This window comes from Octopus bimaculoides, chromosome 2 (genome assembly GCF_046866305.1).
Source record: "Octopus bimaculoides isolate indiv1 chromosome 2, ASM4686630v1, whole genome shotgun sequence".
In the NCBI taxonomy this organism is placed as follows: Eukaryota; Metazoa; Mollusca; class Cephalopoda; order Octopoda; family Octopodidae; genus Octopus; species Octopus bimaculoides.
The window spans coordinates 100,394,951-100,409,149 of record NC_142929.1 but is presented as its reverse complement, the minus strand read 5'-3'; the positions used below and the strand labels follow the sequence as shown (position 1 = coordinate 100,409,149).

The 14,199-nt window shown below is 33.9% G+C and overlaps 1 protein-coding gene across 50 annotated transcripts in view; it reads left to right on the top strand.

Annotated features, from left to right (window-relative positions):
* Positions 1–14,199, top strand: part of LOC106868181 (disco-interacting protein 2 homolog C) — a 264,069-nt gene that overhangs the window by 107,595 nt on the left and 142,275 nt on the right. The gene's annotated exons all lie outside the window — the stretch shown is intronic.

Genomic DNA, 14,199 nt, shown 5'->3' with positions numbered 1-14,199 from the left:
TTGACATCATGGGATAGTTGAAAATGAGTGTCACTGTCATACAAGTAGTGTCACCCATTTCCAATATTCTGCTAGAATATATCTTACCATGGGGGAAATATTAACTTACATGGAAACAGGTGAGAGGGTTGGTAAAAGGAAAAGCATGTGACTGTAGAAAATCTTCCTCTCTACACTCCGTATATATATAAGGGCAAATGTTGCTCAGAGTTGAACTTGACCAAATTTGTTTCTTATTCAGTACATATATAATGTTTTAAACTATATTTTATACATGCACAGACCCTTCAGGCATTCACCTTCAGGCATTGATTAGCTCTCAAGTTTTGCAACTTATTACAGTATTCTTCCAATTGCTTAGCATTAGGTAATCAGCAGTGATTAGGAACCATACCAGTGTTTTGTCATATGCTGATAGGAAGTCTTTATGTACTATTAGTGTCTGCGTTTATTGTTTCTCGCTAGATTCAACAGCTTTACATGCATATAGTCATAACCAAGTAAATTGTTTGATATATATATATATATATATATATATATATATATATATATATATATATATATTATTACTATTTTACTGCAACTGCATTGGGATAAATATCACCAGTCTCTTAACATTCAAGTTTCCCACTCATGGAATAGGTACTATGAAAAGTTGTCATTTGTCACTCTATCATTTTATAATTGTTGGTTCAATGAACTTGTAACACTGGGTTAAATCATCCTGCTGTAGGTCAAGGGAAGGCAGGAGAAATCTCTCTGGAATACCTCCGCATTGAATCCCTATAGAAAAATTCACTCTTTAGTGATTCTCTCTTTATGAGACGGTTACATAACTAATCACTGCCACCACCATTGCCATGCCTGAGAATAAATACCATTTGGAGGATTAATTGTTATTAGATCAGCATTTTATCCTGAGGGGATTTGTCTTGTTAACAATGGATAAGATAATTTTCTCACTAATTTTTACACACACACAGGTGTGTGGTTAAGAAGTTTGATTCACAGCCACATGATTACAGGTTCAGTGCCCCATCAGTAGAATTAGTACATGGGAATTGTATGGAAGCTCATCACACACACACACACACACACACTCACAGCAGTGAGAATGAGTGCTCAACACTGCATTGGTGGATAAATATTTTTTATTTGTTGTAGCTGTGTTAACCCAGAAGTAAAGTGTATGCGAGTGTGTGTGCGCACGCGTGCACGTGAATCTGTGTCTTTGAGAATGTTAACATTCAGTAAGGTTTTAGCATGAAACTGCTTGAGCAAAGCAATGTTGTTATGCTGACATTCCATGTCAACAAATAACTGTAGCTCCATACTTTTGAAGGTAAATGGAATAAAATTCCCTAACTTAAAAAACAGTTAAGGTTGGTCACAGGAAGAGCATCCAGTTATCAGATATGGGATGACTTGTGTACAAATTCTCATGCTTTTAAGATGAGGTGGATTTGCCGTATAATATCTTTCTGTGCTTTTTAGTTTTGTGTTGTCAGGCTCAAGCTTGTCAAAAACTGATCTTCCTTCATTTTGAAATCTCTATTTACGTTCAGTAAATTCCATCACAAATTTATGCCATATTTTGACCTAATGGGTATCATGGATCCACATTTAATGACATACTTGCATTATTTGTTTAGGATCTCATTTTTATACTAAATCATGTTTTCAGTGGCCAAATATTTGAACTGTCACTTAACTTTACATGCAAATATTTAAAGTTGTAGCTCATGACTGATAGGCTAAAAGACATGGGCATGACTGAGTGGCTAAAAAGTTCACTTCCCAACTATGTGGTTTTAGGTTCAATCTTACTCTGATGTCTTAAGCAAATGTCTCCTACTATAGCTCTCAGCCAATCAAAGTATTGAGAGTGGATTTGATTAGCAGTAACTGAAAGAAGCCCATTGTGTATATGTGTGTGTGCATGCATGGCTATCTTTGTGTTTATCTGCATTCACACTTCTCTGAAAATTGGTGAACTTGAAGCAATGTTGTTGTTGTTGTCATTTTCTTTGTCAACAAATCATCTGCTGGTTTTGTGCCTTTGAAGATAAGAGATCCCTTACTTAAAAGTGGAAAGGTTTAGTGACAGGAAGGGCATCCAGCTGTAAAACAACAATGCCATAGTAATGTACTCATTAAACTGATGCTACAATGAAAAAATTAACATAAATACAAATAAAACAAAGTAGCGCAATTCTCCATTAAACTTGGTAAGATGCTTTATGTTATTTTATTCAACACCTCCTGTTTCTATTTCACTCTTCAAAATCCTGCTGGTGTTGTTTTTGTTTTGCATCCCTCCAGCATGAATGGAAATAAAATTTGTTTCAAAAAGGCATTGTGCCAAGGCAAAAAGTAATTATTTTCTTTATTAGACCAGTATTATATTCTTATCTCAAATAGTAAAATAGTAAAGATGGGAGAAATTCTGTGCTTAGATTGCACATTTACCAAATTATTGATGTAAATTTAGCAAAAGTTTATTATATGTAATTCACTTTTATATTGATCTTTAATAACTGAGATAAATACATTTCTCTTAAATATATGTATTCATTGTAAAACAACTGGCATTTATTTTTGTCAGTTAAATCCCCCCTCCTCCTGTTCCTTTAGTATTGAGTAAAGAAACTGGTTCCAACCCAATGATTTACTAATGTTATGAAAATCTGACACATAATTCAATGTTTTAAACAAGGTTATTATTTTGAGAGTATTTAACGCATTTTATTAATACCTCTAAAGAAAAATAACACTAATCAGTCCTATAAATAGTGTCTTATTTACATATACACACATGGACACACAAGAAAATATACACCATTTCATGAGAGAATTACTTTTTATTCAGTTGTTGAACTGATTTACATGAAGCATGGGAAAATACTGGAAAAGAAAGAAAGGGAAAATACGGAAATTTATGTTGATTGGCAGGAAATCTATATCTGTCTCATTATATTGGCCAATTACAATGATCATTAGTGAACAGCAATGCCAGATAGATAAATTTACTACATTTGGCTCCATCACAGTAAAAGCCGAAGAGCTGGTTTATTTTTTTGTTCAACAATAGAAATTTCATGCCATTTTCAGCAGTATGGTAGTAGGAAGGTTGGCTATGTTGTTCTAAGTTCAAACCTTTGTAGTTCATTCTCTGTATATATCTCATAGCAGCAGCTTTCATTTTTATTTCAGTATATATGTTGCAACTGTAAAACAATATGCAAATGTTCAACAACCGAGGTATTTTATGTATAAAACTAGAAAAATAATTCACTTGACTAAACTAAATATATTTTTTGCTTGGCAGGAGAGATATACACAATGGAATGTACTATATCACTGACGTTTATTTTATTGATCCTGTTGTTGGTATTCAAAAGGAAAATTCATATACGAAGGCATTCAAAATTGAAACAGTGATACATAGAAACAGTCCAGCAGAAATTCTATAAATGTTATATCTGTTGGGACACGTTTTAGAATTAACTTAGTCATTTTAGCCCACTCTCTCTTCTGTTCTCCCCAACTTATTGGATCCTCTTTAGGGCCTTCGTATTACTAGTTATGAGGTGATCATTGCTAAGTTGAGACAACAAAAAAGGCACTCATACACTGTATGAAGCAGTTGGTGTTAGGAAGGGCATCCAGCCATAGAAATCAAGCCAAAGTAGATATTGATGCATGACACAGTCTTCCAACTCATTCAAGCTTGCCAACCCATCCAACCCATATCAGCATGGAAGCTGGATGTTAAATGATGATGATGATGATTTCTTATTTTGTTTTGTTTTGTTGTATCTCTGAAAAGCTTGCTGAAACACTCTTAGATGAAATAAACATTAGAGTATTGAAGGCTTGTGTTTGATGAAAATGTACTTTTTCTCTCATGCATTGTGGTCCTTTGTCATCATGTAATCTCCTGAGTCACATTGCTTTCTGGCACTGTTCTATCCTCTAGACTACATTACTGTAAAATATATAAACATACGTTAGAATCTTGTACACCCCTCATCCACCTATCATGATTCTCTTTTATTAGTCATTATCATTCATGCCTCTGTCTTTCATTCTTCTATCATTCATACCTCTAACTCTGGAGACAACCAGCAGGTTTGAATGAGTACTAAGTTTTAATGTTAAAGCTAAGTGAAGACACATCTTAGTTTGTGAAACCTAGAAAAACATTTAGTGAATTACAAATACTTGACCATTTTAAATCAAAATCTTTACTATCTCAGTTTTCTGTATTGTCACCAGCTGGCCTTGTGTACAATCCAGATTGATTGTAAAAAAGTCTTTTTAGAACATCTCTTATTGTTAGTACTGATCTTTAATATATCGAATTTATCCTTTAGATAATGTCCTACATCTGGTGGTATTAATAGCAGTGTATTGTGTCATAGTGAGTGATACATCAGTTGAATATATTCTGTATACATTATAATTGTCACTTGTGAGCTATAACTATAATTAATTCATAAATCCCCATTGACATTTATCTTATCAATACTACAGTTGCTATATGGCTACGAGCTGGTAGAATTGTTTGCATAGTGGGAAAAATGCTCAGCGGCATTTTGTCCGTCTTTATGTTCTGAGTTCAAATTCTGTTGAGGCCAGCTTTGGCTTTCATCATTTTAAGGTCAATAAAATAAGTACTAATTGAGGGTACCAATTGGGGTTGATAAAATAAGTTCACCTCCTCTCTTGAAATTACTGGCCGTGTGCCAAAATTGAAACCAGTTGTTTTATTGTGAAAACAAAAAATTACCAAAGCATTTTATAGATATCACAGGCTTTAAAAAAAAAATGCCATTTATTAATCCTTTGCTGTTTATCATTATTCATATTTATATATTGATTTTTAGCTAAGTTGCCTAAATTTTGCCAAGTTACAAATCAGGTATATATTTAGAAATAATAAAAAAACAAAATCAATAAAAAACAAACAAAAATCAATATTACCTTGAAAAGTTATTTTTTAAGTGAGAAGTATCCACATCTTTCTCTTGTATATTTTTTTAATTCTCTGTAGAATTATAATTCCATTTAGAATTAGTATAGATCCTTTTTCTTAAAACCCATTCATTCTTTCACTTTCCGTATCTCTATTAAGCTCTATGTGTGTGTGTGTGTGAGTTTCTTTGTAACATTCTGTAAAAATTTGAATATTCAAAATAGTTTTGCTCAAAAAGCAATTTTCCTACCACCAATTTGTACCGTTTTTGCTCAGGAATTTTATTTTACGTCTCCATGTTTGTTACATATGTATATCATATTCAGATTTAATATTTTTGTGAGATTTTGAAATGTCATTTTCATTTAATTCCTGTATACACCCAAACATATTAGGAATTAAATTAGTATGAAATTACTTGCATTCTTTGCCACATTCCTCTTAACTGAATTTACATCTACCTCACTATTTCAGTTATTTCCTGATTGAATTGATTCTTATTACTCTCCAACTCCCACTCTTCTGCAGTGGGATGCTTACAGAGAGTCTTATTACATTATGGAACTACCTTCTGCTAGTATGGTGACTAGAGAAATTGCCTTCTTCACTTGGATATAGTGCCTTAATAGCATACTTTATAGCTATTGTGAGCTATTATATTATATAATTGCAAATGAAGGATATTATTATGAAGTTCTGTTCATTCGATTATCAGGAAATAGATTATATGAATTTATGATAATGGATGTATTATTTCATCTAATTTAAATATTCTTTCTTATTGTTGTGAATCTCTGTAATGAATTGTTAGTCAAAATAGGTGATGTATTATATCTAGCAATTATTAAAATTTGTTAATTAGTTAACTCAGTAATAATATTATCATTATTGTAATCATTAATATATCTTTTTCCCCCGACACAGATTTTATAGAATTCCTTTGGAGACAATACATTATTTTCTTTGGAGTAATGGTTTGTTTTGTTTGAGAGTTCACTGTTGTGAGAGTCATTACAACAACAGATAATACATACAAATTCATAATGCTGAATTTGTAAAATTTTTCAAATGTTAAGTAATCAGCTAAAAGGGATATAGGTGATTAGGTATGCTTTGCTGATACAAAATAAGTTGTGATATAAAATATTACCCATTTACTGGAGTAATAAAGAAGTTTTTTACTTTATAGTAATATAGAGAATACATAATATGTTAATATTTTCCACTTATCAATAGTAGCAAACTCAAAGTACAGATGTTGTACATATAGAAAATTTCTGTTTTGCCATTAAGGTGTCAGTTCTGGCTAGGTAAGCCATTTTAGGAGTGGGTGTGAAAAGGAAATAATATATAAGCATTTAGTGAATGCTGCATTCTTCTATTGTTAGTGTGTATACTGTGTGTGTGTGTGTGTTTGTATACACACACACACACACACACACACACACACACACACACACACACACACACACACACAATTTACAAAAAAACAAAAGACGAAGACGGGTGTGTAAACAACAAACAGATGTATTAGTTTAATGCTCAAGAATTGAGAAAGTCTTTTATTTTTCGAGACTATGCTTTTTGAAAGAAAGGAACACAGAAATAAACAGGGAGAGAAAATCAAAAAAAGTTTTAGTGGCTAGCGATCTATCATGGTGAATGCCGGACAGAGGGGTCACACAGGAGAGCTAGGAAGAAGGGGAAATAATAAAGTAGTGGTGATCCCAAAACGAAGGTGCCTGTGTATGTGCATGAGGAAGAGGGCTGGTGACCTTGGTGTGTGCATGTGTAGCTGTGTGGGTGCTGGGAAGTGGTCAGTGCTAGTGTGTGTGGGGTCATGCGGTATGGTGGTGTGTGGGGAAGCAAGGGTGGGATTTAAGGAATGGGGTGGGGATGGGATGTATAGGGATGGTGGGGTTGGAATGTGTAGGGGTGGGGTAATGAGGAAGGGAGAAGGTGGGTAGGAGTGAAGAGAGGAAGTAAGTGTCAGAGCAAGAGAGGTTGGTGGGAGGAAGTAGGTGTGAGAGGAGGAGGGTTAGATGAAGAGGGGAGGGGAGTTGAGCCCATGTGGCGCAAAGGAGCAAAGAGCGAAGATTAATCCCTGCTCACAGCGAAGACAGGAGTCCAGATGGCGCCTGTGCAAAGACAATCCATTTCATTTTTTAAGCATTCAAAGTAGGAGTTCATTGTATCGGGACACACTTATAAAATACATACTGGAATCAAAAATTTATGTACTGTCATCGAAACTGTGAGTAGTGAAATGCAGAATTAGGTCCACTGAATCCGGAATAAAAAAAATCTATGTACTGTCATCGAAAAATTTTAACTGCAAAAATGCAGAATTATTGGAGTTATGAGCATTGAAAGTGTACAGGCATCAAGAAAGTGCAATAATAAGGTTTAGCAGTTGAAAACTGAGTAGTGAAATGCAGAATTAGGTCTGCTGATCTTGAGAATCAAATATTGATCGCTTCACTAAAAACTAACAACTGTAAGTGCAGCTGCTATGGGTTATTTCCCTTGAGTGTTTAACAAATATTGTGCAAGTGCTATGGATTATTTCCCTTGGATGTTTAAAAAAAAAACTTAATTACATGAGGTAGATATAAAAATCCTTCCAGGGACCGTATTATCGATTTTTTTTAAACAATCAAAGTATGTCACAAGGTTTCCAGATGTGAACTCTACCCATGTGAAATCATTAAAGCAATGTAGGAGTTAGCTAACAACGCCACAAACAAACACACTGATTTTCCAGCAAGGAAATTCCAGACACGTGCCAATATCCACAGCTTTGTGCGCTGTGTTAGGTTGTGTGCACTTTTCTGTGACACTCCACTTGCATCTTCGATGTCTCTGACACCACACTGACATTATCATAAAACCGGCCGACAAGGGTGGAGCCGTGGTTGTGTGGTGCATGGACCTCTACAAGGCAGAAGCTCTCAACCAACTTCAAGACACCTCCTTCTACTGCCCTCTGCCCTCCGACCCCATGCCCAGCTAGCAACAGACTGTGTCCTCCACTATCCATGACCTCATCTCCTCCTCCTGTATCTCCCCACGGCCTCCAACCTCATTGTCTGCATCCCCACAATTTACTTCCTCTCCAAAATCCACAAACCTAACAACCCTGGCCACCCCTTGTCTCTGCCTGCAACTGCCCCACCTAACTTCTCTCCAGATATCTTGACCATGTCCTTGCCTCCCTAGTGGCTTCCCTCCCCTCACATCCATGACACTAATCATGTGCTTCGTTTGTTCAACTCTTTCTCCTTCCCTCCTGGCCTCTCTAAACTTCGCTTCACTCTGGACATTCAGAGCCTTTATGCTGCGTGCACTCCAACATTTCCTTGACCTTCAACCCAACTCCCAACCTGACACATCCATGCTCATTCGTCTGGCCAAACTTGTCCTCTCACTCAACTGCTTCTCGTTCGCTGGTGATTTTTACCAGCAGCTCTCTGGAGTGGCCATGGAAACGAGAATGGGCCCCAACTATACAAATCTGTTTGTTGGCAATGTTGAGGCCCAAATATTCTCAAGTTTCGCTGGTCCCACTCCAGAACTATACAGCCATTATATTGACGACTGTATCGGTGTAACCTCACTCTCCCACAAACATCTAGTATCCTTCCTCGCTTTTGTCAAATCTTTCCATCCTGCCCTCCACTTCACCTGCACTATCTCTGACACTTCTGTCTCCTTTCTTGATATTTCAGTCAGCATTCATCACTCCACTCTCACCACCTCCATCCACTACGAACACACTGACTTACACTCATACCTCAACTTCTCCTCCTCCCACCCTAAACACACTAAGCTCTCCTTCCCCTATTCCCAATTCCTTTGTCTACACAAGCTCTGCAGTGACGACCATGACTTTGAGACTCAGTCTTAACTCATGGCTCACGGAAACTTTTCATAGATTGGAACTTAAAGGCTAATCTCTATAGAAAGTTATTGTTTCAAGAAAACATTGAATTTAGATTTTTACAATTATAGATAACAACTCAGGCTGTAACTTCTGAGCCTGGGTCAGGCTTGTGTGAACGATGTCAAGAGAGCGTCTACTACGAAGGATATTTTTTGACACAGGGTACCTCCAAATCGACTGCCAGATGTTGGACGAAAATAAATGAACTGCGACAAGGCTCAATAAAAGGAGCCTGAGTTATTGGCTGAAATTACATACTTGAAGTCAGTGTTGGCAGAAATTAAATCAGCTTGCAAATACACATTCGCTTTACTAAAAGCAACCAGATGGAGAAATATCTTCATTTACATTGATCAAAAATAAAATCACAGATGGAAAAAAAAGAAATGAACACCCAATATTTTTTAATACTTTTCTCACTGTATTGCACGTTCATTTCTCTTTTTTCCATCTGTGATTTTATTTTTGATCTTCTATGTAAATGAAGATATTTCCTCTGTCTAGATGTTTTTCTTTCTACAAAACAAGAACTTACATTGTGGAACTGTTATTTTTACAAGTTTCTCTCCTGATGAGATACATCTGCACCGCTGGATACTCCTGAACCAGTTGCTGAGTGTCCCATTTGCGAGGGATCAATACTAGATGTGTCGAAACAATTGTCATGATTAATAATAAATTCTCGTATATTCCATCTTCCATTTGCCATGTATGCGTGTGTGTGTGTGTGTGTGTGTGTGTATATATATATATATATATATATATATGTTTATGTACAGGACATGTAGCTCACAAATCTACAAAACTCAGGAGAGGAAGCACTGCATCCTTATGTTAGATGGAGGTTAAGGTATAAGGGAAGAGGTTGAGTTACAGCAGGTTGTTGTAGAAGAAGCTAGATGGCCACTCACATTCAGAAGAGAGAATGGGAATGAATTGGTAGTATCTCTGAAGAGATAGATATAATGATAATGATGTCCTGGTGATACTATGTAGGAGGAATAGTAGATGAGGCTTTGCAAGAGTGTATAGGGGAAGAGATAGCAGAACTGGGAGAGAAGGAGGTATGTAGGCAAAAGGGAAAGGATAAAGAGTTGCAGTGGGGAGATGTGGGAGTGATTGATTGAGCTCTTATATACATACACAAACAGATATGTTTATACAAAGCCAAATATATATATACATACACATACATGCACTCATTTATACACACATAATTAGGCATATAATATATATATATATATGTAGTGCTTTTAGAAGTCAGTTTTTCTGTGATGGGCTGGTTTTCACAAGGTGCACACTATCCCAATAAAGCAGGATTGCTGACCCCAGTAAAAGTAAAGTGCTTTATATATGTTATGAAAGTTTGTCTAAAATGTCTCTTACAAAGAATAATTGAAGGGTTGGGAATCAGGGTAACAGTGTGTATAAAAAGGAATTGTTTTTTTAATGATAGATGTGGCTATTAGTGGTGTGGTGTGTGTTTGGATTGTCTTGTGCAGTAGCTAAATTGGTTGCCCCTTCATTAAATGTTACATACCTTCATCTACAGCAAACATGTATATAAAGTGGCTACCTAGTGTGATCTACACACTCAGCACTATGCCAGTGGTAACTACAAAGTTTTGGTGCTTTGCTTGAAGTTCTATTTGAATTAAGATGAACACAAGTGTTCTGAATTGAAACACTTGTAACACATTGAGGACTCAAATTTTATGTCAAGAATTGCTTAATGGATGTGTTTATTTGGATTATCTAAGAAAGTTTTGTGCATATCAGTTTTGTTGAGTAAGTGTGAAAGCAGCAATACATGGCTCATATAACAGTGATAGTTATTGAAGAATAATTCGCTGTAAATACATAGAGTTTAGAGAACATCTCGACATGGCTAATGAATTTTCTGTGACGTTCTTTTGAACTTAAGTAAAGGCTATTTATCTTTTGATAATAAAAATAAGTGTGTAAATCAGTATATGAAACTATGCATATGTGTATGAGTTATATGTATGCAAGTTTCCTTATTGGTACAGTGTGCGTGTGTGTGTGTACATGCGCATGCTTGCTCTTCTTTTTCTCTTGTCCATTATAACTCCAGTTTATAAAAAGAGTGATTTCTAACTTCAACACACTGTCACACATTTTTGAATGGGGAAGAAGTGGATATTGTTATATTGCAGGATGGCCCTTTTTTTTTCTTGCTATTTGACTGGTACTTATTTAATTGACTCTTGAAAGGCAAAGTTGACCTCAGAATATAAAAAGACATTACCAAATCCTCTAAATGATTTCAGTGCTTTAGTAGATACATCAGCTCATAAAGGAATAATTTTTTCTCTCTAAACGTAGTGCTAGCAGGGCAATATAAATGGTATATATGTTACCATCACCTCATATAGATCTTCAAGACAATATAATATTTAAAAAAAATTTTCTACAATTGATTTCTGTAATTATTTGTTTTAGATATTAACTACATAGAATTTTCCACACTATTAGAGATGTTTTCTTGTTAAAGTACTGATTGCTAAAATACATTTTCTGAATTTTAGTATGTATGTTTTACTGTTATTTTCAAGTGCCATATGTCTACACATGCACATCTTTAGAATGCTTTGAATTTAAAACCTTAATTTCTAATGCAAACTTTCAATGTTCTAATTCTTGAACAATCAGAAGCTGTCAAAGACATATAGCAGTTGCTGTGTTGGTATGTCAGTAAATATCAGAGATCTATTTTATCATAGCAATGCATGTTTCTTAAAAAGAACCAATTCTGTTGGTCTGAGTTTCATTAATTTCTGTGGTTAACTTGCTTTCTTCTTTTTCTCAATCAAACATTCTGGAAACCACTCTGGAATTTAATTTTTAAGAGTCTTTATGAAAAAACTTCATGTCAGTTGCTCATGCAAACAACTGTTGCTTTTTGATACCAAATTATCTGAGATTGTCCCATGTTCTCTGATGCAAGTTTCTTCTTTTAAAGTGCTATGAATTGAAACCTTCCATTAAAGTTCCATATTAATTTAATATTTGAAATGCTAGTGTAATGACAAAGTTATTTTGCTAAATTCTTCATTATTTTCAAAATTAATTGAAACAAAGGCAGCCTATTTCTGTTGAAATATAACAAGAAGGTTAAAGCCAAATTGTGTTCTACTCAGTTTTATCCTGATATAGTTAATGCAATTTATTTGCTTAAGATATACCATAATTTGCAATTTAGTTTAAAGACAAATTGATTTCTACACTTAATGCTTCACTATTTCTAGCAATGTTAGATTTACTCGTGTTTTTTTTTTTTTTTTTACAATCTAACTTAAAAATGCAATTTGCTTAACCATCTTTTCTTGTACTTAATGGTAATATAAATTTTTGTAAATGTCAGGATATATGAATCCTTTGCAAGAAAGAAGTATAATCTTTATTTATTTAGTCATAAGATTTATGCATATTGCTGTGAATATTGTCATCCAAAGGTTTTTGAGACAAGAGTTTGAACAATCTGGTGTATTTATTTTAGTTGTATACAAAGATGAGGGAGCTGAGTTTAATAAATTATGAACAAAAATCTAGCAATTTTCAAATATAAATAAAAATCTAGAATTTTGCCCTAGGTGTCGGGAAGTCGCTTGACAAGAAATGAAGGTGAAATGAAGGCAAAATTGAAGGAAGAAGAAAACTCATAACAATAATAATTTCCTACATAGTTACTTGATGTACAAGAAATATTAACCAAATCTATCTCAAATACTAACCTTCTAGCTTGGGAAAGGAAAAGGCACACTGGATAATGCAGCCTTACATACTCATAAAAGATGGATGATGGTTGTGGCTGGAATGCTTTTGAACAGAGCTAATTTGGGACTAAACAACACCAACAATTGATGAAGCGAATTATTTGAATAATCCTATTAGTTCATTGTTGTTTCCTTTCATAAAAGAATATATTGTTTTAAACTTCAAATGAATTACATATGCATTCCCTCCTCTCCCTCTCATTATGTTTTTGGATTTTAACTAACAGCTAATTTTATAAATAAAAAAAATAAAAGACAAACATAACCTGTTTCTTTTTTTATTTTTTTTGCATTGTTATTTGAAAACCATTCAGTATTTCAATTGATAATTTGTTTTCTTTCTAATGATATTTTTTCACGATATTTCACATTTTTCTTGTTTGTGTTTATCACGGTTTTTGTTTCCACACAAATCTTCAGATTGTTTTTATGTTTTAAAATCAACATTTACATATTTTATTAACTGTTAATCTTTTAAATTGTGTTTATTGTTCTTACTGAAAGTGTTTGCAATGTTCATGGAATATATATATGAAAATCTAATATGACAATTTTATGTTGGACTAATGTTGTACCAAATCTATTTCTTCTGCAATCCCATAACATTTTCTTCATGAATTAAACCAATAGCATACTATAATAAGAGCAAGTTTTAAAGAAAACTAGTTAATGTAAATGTAAAATCCTAGTTGATGTAAATGTAACTATTAATATATTTAGCCACAGTTAAACTAATTAACAAACCTCTGTAAAAATCATTAAAGTTATTTCAAATGGATATACATACAATTAAGTAATTTGAATAAATTAATTAAAATCCATCAATTAGAATGAATAGAATTTTGTAGCTTTCACAGTATTCCAATTAAAGATAACTTGTTTTGTAATTGTACACATACATACATCAGGTTTGGAATCTGATGATTTCTTCTTGATGTAGTTTATGAAATCACAAACAGCTCAATATTGATATCTGTACAAGCAGAAGCTAAGTATTTATTCTGTAGAGATGTTGGACATCTTTCCAATTTTTTAATAGCATCACTGAAAATTGCTAGATTTTTATTTATAATTTATTAAACTCAGCTCCCCCATCCTTGTATGCTGTTATTCCCAAAATGCATGATAAATCATCTTCTGCATTTTTTGGTTGTCAAAACTTTGCTCTCCCCACCAAAAATTGCTATGTTAAAAGTCCACTTACCCATGCTATATTTGTGCTTTGTGTGATTACTTAACATTCTCACAACATAGCAAATCATTATTCATTCTTGTATTTTAAATCATTCCCATAAGTAGTTGCTGAAATAAGAGGAATTTCATTTTGGCTAAAACATAAAGTCTTCTTTCCATATCATTTAGAAATCTCCAACATTTTACATTATTTATTCCAACTATTCTATATTCTTTTTCTAAATTTTCTTTCCACTCAGTCTCAGCAAAATTTACTATTATCTATTTCATAATCTTTATATTCTTAA